The sequence below is a fragment of the Rhinopithecus roxellana genome, chromosome 14 (assembly GCF_007565055.1).
Source record: "Rhinopithecus roxellana isolate Shanxi Qingling chromosome 14, ASM756505v1, whole genome shotgun sequence".
Lineage (NCBI taxonomy): Eukaryota > Metazoa > Chordata > Mammalia > Primates > Cercopithecidae > Rhinopithecus > Rhinopithecus roxellana.
Window position 1 is genome coordinate 3,260,333 of NC_044562.1, and position 8,504 is coordinate 3,268,836.

The following is an 8,504-nucleotide window of genomic DNA, read 5'->3' on the forward strand; positions in this document are numbered from 1 at the left end:
CTCTTGTTTTTTTTAAGTGAGAAGTCTTTTTAAAATTGGGGTACCTCCTTTTATTGGCTTAAGAATGAAAGTTCTAGATTAATCATATCATTGCTTTATTTTCACAATGGATTTTTTTTTTTTCTCAAACTCTTTTCAGACTAAACAAACTTATTTGTAAATAAGCCCTTGTGCGTTAAAACTGCTTCCCAACCCACAAGGTTACACTTACTGTTAACTTCTCTGGATACAATTTTATTTACTCATTTTATCCAACATACAAAAATCTACTTTTTGCCAGCAGTTAAAAAAAGAGAACCATGAGGTTCTCAAATGACTTTCCACCAAGTCACCAAAATCAAATTACCAATATCCAAACTTTTTGAAGCAATGACAATTTCTGTTTTCCAAAAAACATATTTATAGACTGAAATTCAAACTCTACATTACCACCAGTGTAATTATGCAATAGCATACAAAGCCTTAGGAAAGAGGATGTAATTCATTACAAAATATTTGTGATCAAGAAAATATTGCCTGCCTTTAAATAAATAGAAGGGGCAGAAAAATAAATATGCTTGAAGATGATCATTTTCACAAGTAAACAAAAAACACACATTTAAAAAACAAAGCAAAAATATACTTGAACTTCAAAATGACTCTGGCAGTGCTTGGCCAAATTTGTTATAAAGCAAGGTCATCTTAGACTTCTCCTCTTTCCCAGTGTTTAGTTAAGAAAATAGCAAAAGAGCCTTGTAGAGAAGGATTTCACCAAGCTGAATCCATGATAGGCATAGCCATTGGAAAAAGACTGCAGTAGTAAGTTTGGCCTATTATTGGCCTATTATTGCTAGCAAAACCATTCCACCAAATAACCTACTTTTTTTTTTTCTTTTTTTTTTTTTTTTTTAAAGAGATAGGGTCTTACTCCGTCACTCAGGCTGGAGTGCAGTGGTGCAAATACAGCTCATTGCAGCTTCTACTTCCCGGGCTCAATCCATCCTCCTGCCTCAGGCTCCAGAGTAGCTGGGACTACAGGCATGCACCAACATGCCCAGCTAATTTTTGTGCTTTTTGTAGAGACAATGTTTTGCTATTTTGGCTAGGCTGATCTCAAACTTCTGAGCTCAGGCAGTCCACCTGCCTCAGCCTCCCAAAGTGCTGGGATTATGGGCATGAGTCACACCATGCTCAGCCCTAATTGCTTTTTTCTTTTTTCTTCCTGTTTGGACAAAGAAATTCTCAAAATACTAAATAATGCAGGTCAAAAAAAAATCTATCTAACTGCTACCAAAGAGCAAGGACACTTGAAAGCCGAAGGGTAAAATATGATGTAATTTTTTTTAATTTTTTAATTTTTAATTTTTAATTTTTTTTAATGCAAGCCCAAGCCTACTTTCAGTCAATATGAATTACATTTATCTGGATCTCCACTTCTTTTTCAAATTCATTTTTACACCATGGAAGTATATCATTTGTCTGATTCTGTTACTCTAATTTCTCTCTCTCTTCCCTACTGGCTTTTATTGGTCTCTGGGGTCCCTAGAGATCTCCTTCAGTGCCAGCTCCAATTCTCTTTGCTCCAGACCAGGTTTGGATGTCTCCCCAGTTTCCATTTTCTCTGGACCCTACTGAAATCCCAACACACAACTACAGCAGGAGGTAAACAATGCAGCAAAAATAACACATTCAAGTTACGGTCTTTAAATAGAGGATTTATCTTAGAGGATTCTTTGTAGAAAGCAGATCAGCAAAGTTCTATGACTATGGTTCTGAAAAAAAATCCTGAGTTAAAAAGGTAGTCTGTCAAAATAGGCTGCTGTCTATCTTAGAAATTACACAATAATTATGTCAAAAGCTGTAATGCAGAGAAAAGTACCCTTCCTTCCTTCCTGTTTGGATGAACGGAGGCAAGATGGCGCACTTCCGGGTTCTTCATCCCCCCAACTTTTCCCGCGCGCGCGAAAATCCAGCCAGCGACCGGGGAAGGTGCAGACCAACTAGGCATGCGCCAGGTGATGTCAATCTGAAGAGACCAAGATTTACCTGGTCACACCTGCGAAACGCCCCCGGACACGCCGGTGCCCCGCCTATTGCCCTCCCACTCCTAGAAAAGCCGCTCCGGAGGCACGCCACGCCACGCGCGGCCTTCCTCAATCCTCCACTCCTGTCGGGATGTCAGGACTGTGGGAACTCCGTCGGAGAGCTGTACGGGTGACTCTGGGGGCCCCTTTTGTCGGGGGGCCAACAGACCTCTCCCTACCCACCTTCTTCCCTTGAAGCTAGGTGACCAAAATAAACTTGCAGTTTTGCTCCTACCCTTGCCTAGTCGCTGGTTCTTTTGTACCCGCTCTGGTGGTCTTAGAAAAACAAAACCCTTCCTTCTTTCCTTCCTTCCTTCCTTCCTTCCTTCCTTCCTTCCTTCCTTCCTTCCTTCCTTCCTTCCTTCCTTCCTTCCTTCCTTCCTTCCTTCCTTCCTTCCTTTTCTTTCTTTTTCTTTCTTTCCTTCTTTCTTTCTCTCTTTTTTTCTTTTTTTTTTTTTGAGACAGACTCTTGCTCTGTTGCCCAGGCTAGAGTACAGTGACGTGATCTCAGCTCACTGCAACCTCTGCCTCCTGGGTCCACGCCATTCTCCTGCCTCAGCCTCCCGAATAGCTGGGACTACAGGTGCATGCCACCACACCCTGCTAATTTTTTGTATTTTACTAGAGATGGGGTTTCACCATGGTAGCCAGGATGGTCTTGATCTCCTGACATCATGATCCTCCTGCCTCGGACTCCCAAAGTGCTGGGATTACAGGCATGAGCCACCACCACGCCCAGCCAAGAAAAGTACTTCTCAAACAAACAAGCAAAGTCTTTAACATTTATCATCAACCCCACCGTAAAATATTGCACATGATATTCAGTCTTCTAATTTTGTCTCTAAGGGGATCAAAAAAGAAAATAAAAAGTCTGTTCAGACCGTCAAGTCTAACTTGAAAGTATGATGCCTGAGTCAGGTGCTCATTCTAGTTCAATGCAGTGCCCAAACAGCAGAAACAGTTGCTGAAGAACATGATGAGTGATGGAGAAGAATGCTGCATGTCAATCACAAATCCTCCAGATGAGAAGGAACTGGTCTGGCAGGTATAACACAGGTGGGGAGCCCACACTACTTGAAGGACTTTGGAAATGTACATCGCATCAAGTGGCTCCGTATCATCCCAATCATGGTATCATTTGGGGGAACTTCACCTTTCAAAAGATCGTCTTCATCTTCTGCCATCTCCTTTTTCTGGGCTTCTTAAACTCCTGAAGTTCTTCGACACTTATGTCTTCCCATATCTGATAAATAGAATCAACGCCTTTCTTTGACTGCTTAAGCACACAAGGATCAAAGGAGAAGAAGGCGTCCGTCCAATGGGTTGGTGCATGTTCACACCGAGTCCCCTCCACCAGTATTTCTGGCCATTGTTCCTCTCACCTATAGTGTAGCAGACTCGATGATATTTATTTGTGACAGCAGCAAATAAGTTAATCACTGAGGGCAGGCAAATCTTCAGAGGATTTAGCTGACTAGTCACTATCCCTTAAAAATGTAGGCATTGAAGACATCTCAAACCTTCTTTCAGGTTTACACTTAAAAGCTGCTTGCGTCTAAAAACAAAGGTGTGGAACATAGCTTGGAAGGCTGAGTAAAATGTTTGATGGAGAGCAATATCACAAAAAACGTTCATTCTCAGATCCTGGTTATTAAGGTATTTGTGTGGCCAGTTAACCAAAAGACCTAGGCATGATTTTATAGTTGTAATGAGAGGAATGAATTTAGCTCTTGCCAAAGAGCTTCCAATATAATTTCCAGCAGCTCACCTGATGATGGCAGGATTATTTGGATCCTGCATTGTTTTTCCCAGAGATGTTCTAAAAATGCTTCTGAGAGTCCCAATTTTAAGCTATGGAGGTAAAACATGAAAAACTGTACGCAACAGGAGGCAGGGACGGGCAACAGGAGTTTGTCAAATATGTTTATCAGTTTTTGATATATTACAAATCCTTTATTTTGTTATCAACCTTAACATGTATTGTACATAGCAGACATACTTCACATACAGAAAAAGCAAAGACAGCAGGATGTCCAGGCATTCAGCTACAGGGTGCACTATCAGAACGAGCCATTTGGAGTCAGCCTTAGAAACAGTCTCTTCATCTTTGTTCATATTAAACAATCATTCCATGGAATCTGTCCCACCACAAGTTTGACTGCTGTTTCCTCAGCATCTTCAGTATCCTGCCAGAATGCATCCACATCCAACTTGAATAGATTTTTCAATAATAAGCTTCAGAATTTCGTTCCTCAAAGTTGGAAAGTATATACTAATCTTTAGTAAATTATGAATGTAACATTCCAATATTCTCTCCAATTGAACAAATGGAAATGTTTCTACCAGTATGGGCAAAGACAGCACAGTGCCAGTGGGACATATCTTGGTATTATTTGTAAAGTTGTATGACGTGTCAAAATTTGCAGGAAGAAAATCACCTCCATCATCAGAATCTGAAACACTTACATGGCTCTTCTTAATGATCATTCAGGGAGGGTACCCCAAGTGGGAAGCAATTATGCTGAGACTTGGGCTAAGGAAGACAGTCTGTTGATACAAGATTATCCAGAGAAGCCAAATACTCTTCCACCACTGTTTGATTTCTATTCAACCAAGCCAATCTCAATGTAATACTGACGAGCTGCTCAAAGTCTTTTGCCAAGTACATGATAGAACAGCAAAATTCTCACAGCCAGTTCAAGATCTGGTCATCCTTTATGTCTGGATCTCACAACTGGCTCTTCAACAGCTTAAAGTTATTTGTTTCACTCTTTGTACTTCGGCAAGATTTCTGTCCCCATTCCATCAAGATGAACAATTTGTCTTGGGGGAAAGCTGGAAAAGTAATTCTTGAAGGCAAGCATATCTGAAATACTGGTCCGTGACATACCCAGCTTCTTGACCACAGAAGCTGAAGCCTCTGTTTCCCTGGCAATCGTGTGAGAAGCAGCCTGGCTGGCCTGGGGCTTAAAGTGATAGCTGCGCCTGGCCTGGAAGCCCTTTCTCTTGATTACTATGTTACAACCTGACATTGTTCAGCTATTTGCTTTATATAATGAATCCTTTTAGGGAGAATTTTATCCGACTTCTAAAATTCATTATTTAAGTATTCATTATTATTGCAGTAGCTCACTTTAAGTTCTTTGTTAAATTTCAAGTTTTAATTTCCCCCCACTGTTCAAAACATACTTAAATGCACCTATAGATAAAATCATAATAAGCCTGCATAAAATATTATAAAGAAACTGGAAATAGATACAGAAAAAAATCCCAGCTATAGCTTATATAAATCTGCTTCCTTAAATGCCAGATTTGTTACAAACACTTTGGAATATTTCATTGAAGTCTCATTACAGGTGGAGAATGAGTTTTAAATCTCAGGAAAACAAAACACAAACATATAATGCCTTTGCATCAATATTCAATATAACACTTTCTCTTAAAAGAAACAATTTACATTTAAAAAACATTAGCATTGGATGTACATGCAGAGACATAACTGCACCTGCTTTCTGCCCTGAAGAAATGTACTGCAATTCCTTCTAGTCTGTATTACAATCTATTATCTAGCTCCAAAAACTATTTCAGCAGTGTTGTTTCAAAAATTAAACTATTATAATGTAGCTCAAGCAAATGATGGATCTTAAACTCGATATTCAGAGTATAGCCCTCTACCACTGACAGAAATTGATCCTTCTAAATCTCCAAAGTCAAAACATATTCAAGGGGAAAAAAAGTCTCAATTTGACTTTTAAAGTGATGTATTTTATTCTGCCCAGACAATAATTCTGTAGCATCATTTGGACACCTATTGTGTGCAAAATGTCAACGGCCTGTCAGTAAGAAACAAGATTTTAAAGCTCTTTTAATTTTATTTATGTATTTTTTGGAAACAGGGACTCTGTTGTCGAGGCTGGAATGCACTAGTTCCATAAAGGCTCACTCAGCCTCAGCCTCCAGGACTCGAGCAATCCTCTCACATCAGCCTCCCACTGAGTAGCTGGTACCACAGGCATGTGCCACCATGTCTGGTTTATTTTTATTTTTATTTTTATTTTTATTTTTTGTAGAGACAGAGTCTCCCTATGTTGCCCAGGCTGGTCCCAAATTTCTGGGCTCAAGCAATATTTTCACCTCAGCCTCCCAAAGTGCTGGGATTGCAGGCATGAGCCACCATACCTAGCCAGCTCTTTTAATTTTATACACCTATTGTTTTTTGTCCCTTGAATTGTTGTCCCTTTGCTTATGCTAAGTGAATCTCTGCATTTACTATTGCTGAGCAGATGGTCTTCTGTTACTTCAGGCTGTGTTTTGATGAAGATTTCTCTTAAGTGAAATCTCACTATTTCCATATTTCCATAATATACCACATTCAGTCTTTTTTCACCGTTTTTTGTTACATTAGTTCCCTCTTCTTACAATACCTTTCATATTTGTTTCTGAAACTTTCCATCTTAAATCCTGCTACAAAGTCTTACCAAAAAAAAAAAAAAAAGAAGATTGTTTTAAGCGTTTTAGTCCTGTGTTTATATGATTCCATAAAACATTAATACTTAACTCCCTTTAATGTCATTATTTACCCTTAACATTTTAATTTTTTAATAAGTATTGAAATTTTGGAATATTGAAATTAATATTTGAAAATATTTGAATAAATAAATGTTGGACCTCCAAATCGATTTTTTTAAGCAAGATCTATGTCATTTCTTTCTTTGATTCCTAGCAGGGACTCTAGAGGGGGCACGGTATTTGAATGTTGATTGACTGATTGTTTCTTCTATTTGTCATGCTGTTTGTCATTCCCATTGGACTCACTGCAAAGGAGCCCACTACTTTTTCTGCTACTATCCATCTTTATAGCTACACCATATGGTGGGTATGAGAACACAAAGGCTTTGATCAGCATTGAAAGTGGGCTCTCAAGGATCTCATACTGAATATTAGGTCCAGACATGGAGTGAAATTGTATACTGATAAATATTTTGCAAAGAAATCCACCAAATTTTGGAAGTAAGTTATTAAGTATTATGCTCTGAGCATGTATCTGCTTATAACACAAGGCTTATCTAAGTTTCTAAGATTGGGATAATTCACAGGTAGAAAATCCGCATATGTAAGTGCCCTATCGGCCCTTTCACTTAACATTGATTATATTTATAAGTTCCTCTAAGGGAAGTTTAAAATCCTCTGTCTGTCATTTCAAAAATCTATTGCTCAGAAGACAAGTACACACTAACAGGCCACTCAAGCTGGAATGAACAGCAGAAATAAAACATCAAATGCTATTAAAGGAATTAACTAGAGCATTATTAAGAACTATCTGAGGATCAATATGGATCATGAAGCAAGAGGGCAAGGCACAGGCAACATATCCAATCAGATCATCAGAAAAACTCTGGTCAATGGTTTCCACTAGTGCTTCAATGGGAGGAATCAAGGTTATAACAAAAACTCACTGCAGAGATGTTATAGTTCATTGTGTATAAACATTTAATGTACTCAACTCTCATTACCGATATGGGTTCCACTGTTTTTTACATATTCATTCTTTTTATATAATCCCTTCAAAAATGACCTCAAGATTTTGCTATATACAGAGCCCTGGTCTGTCTAGATGCAGATTTTCCATTAAGTTCCTATTCTGGTATGCAGAGGAAGAAAAGGCACTAAAGCCTCACCTCTGCAGAATGCTCTCAATTAATTCTTCCTCAGTGTGCTACCTGTGCTACTGTGCTGAGATGTCAAATGTGATAGAAAAATAAAGCCAAATTATAGCATTCAATAATTTCAGTGAACTGTACAGCTTTAAATTATCCCTTATTAGTTAACAACATGAACTATCTATTTCAATCAGACCAACCTTTTAACTATGCACAATAACTCTCCTCCCATTTCTTCAACTGCATGCCGACTCTCCCAGCACAGACACAGATGCCATGCTGTCACACTCCTTATGTCCTGTCTGTCTTTGCTCTCCTTGGATAGCTTCTTCTTTCTTTCAGCCCATCTGTATCCTGACCATCTTTCAGAAGTCAGGGGTTGGGTGACACTCACTTGATAATACTGAGGACTTTTTTTCTCTAATCCCCTTTTATTATTGTCAGTCAATTACATTGAACTTGTTCAAGCAGATGAACATAGGACACACTCAGTCAACTTTATGATGATTTATTTCTCTGCAGATGGCTTCATAAAAACAAAAGTATCATATTTGCTACAGGGAGTCAGCTGGGCGCTGCCCCTATCAGAATTCTGTCACTTAGTAGGGCACCAAAGGATGGGTGGGAGGAGATGTTTTGTACTTGATGCCAACTCAGATGTTAAAAAACAGCTTCAAATACATTAGTATTTTCCTTGAAAACCTCTATGGAAGTGTCGTCAGTGTATTAATTTCAGATATTATGATATAATTTATGTTTCTAACATGTATGATCAATTGAT

At 38.8% G+C, this 8,504-nt stretch overlaps 1 pseudogene; it reads right to left on the reverse strand.

The window, feature by feature from the left end:
• Positions 1-3,066: 3,066 nt before the first annotated feature.
• On the reverse strand, positions 3,067-4,991 carry LOC104654637 (annotated as a pseudogene).
• Positions 4,992-8,504: the final 3,513 nt, after the last annotated feature.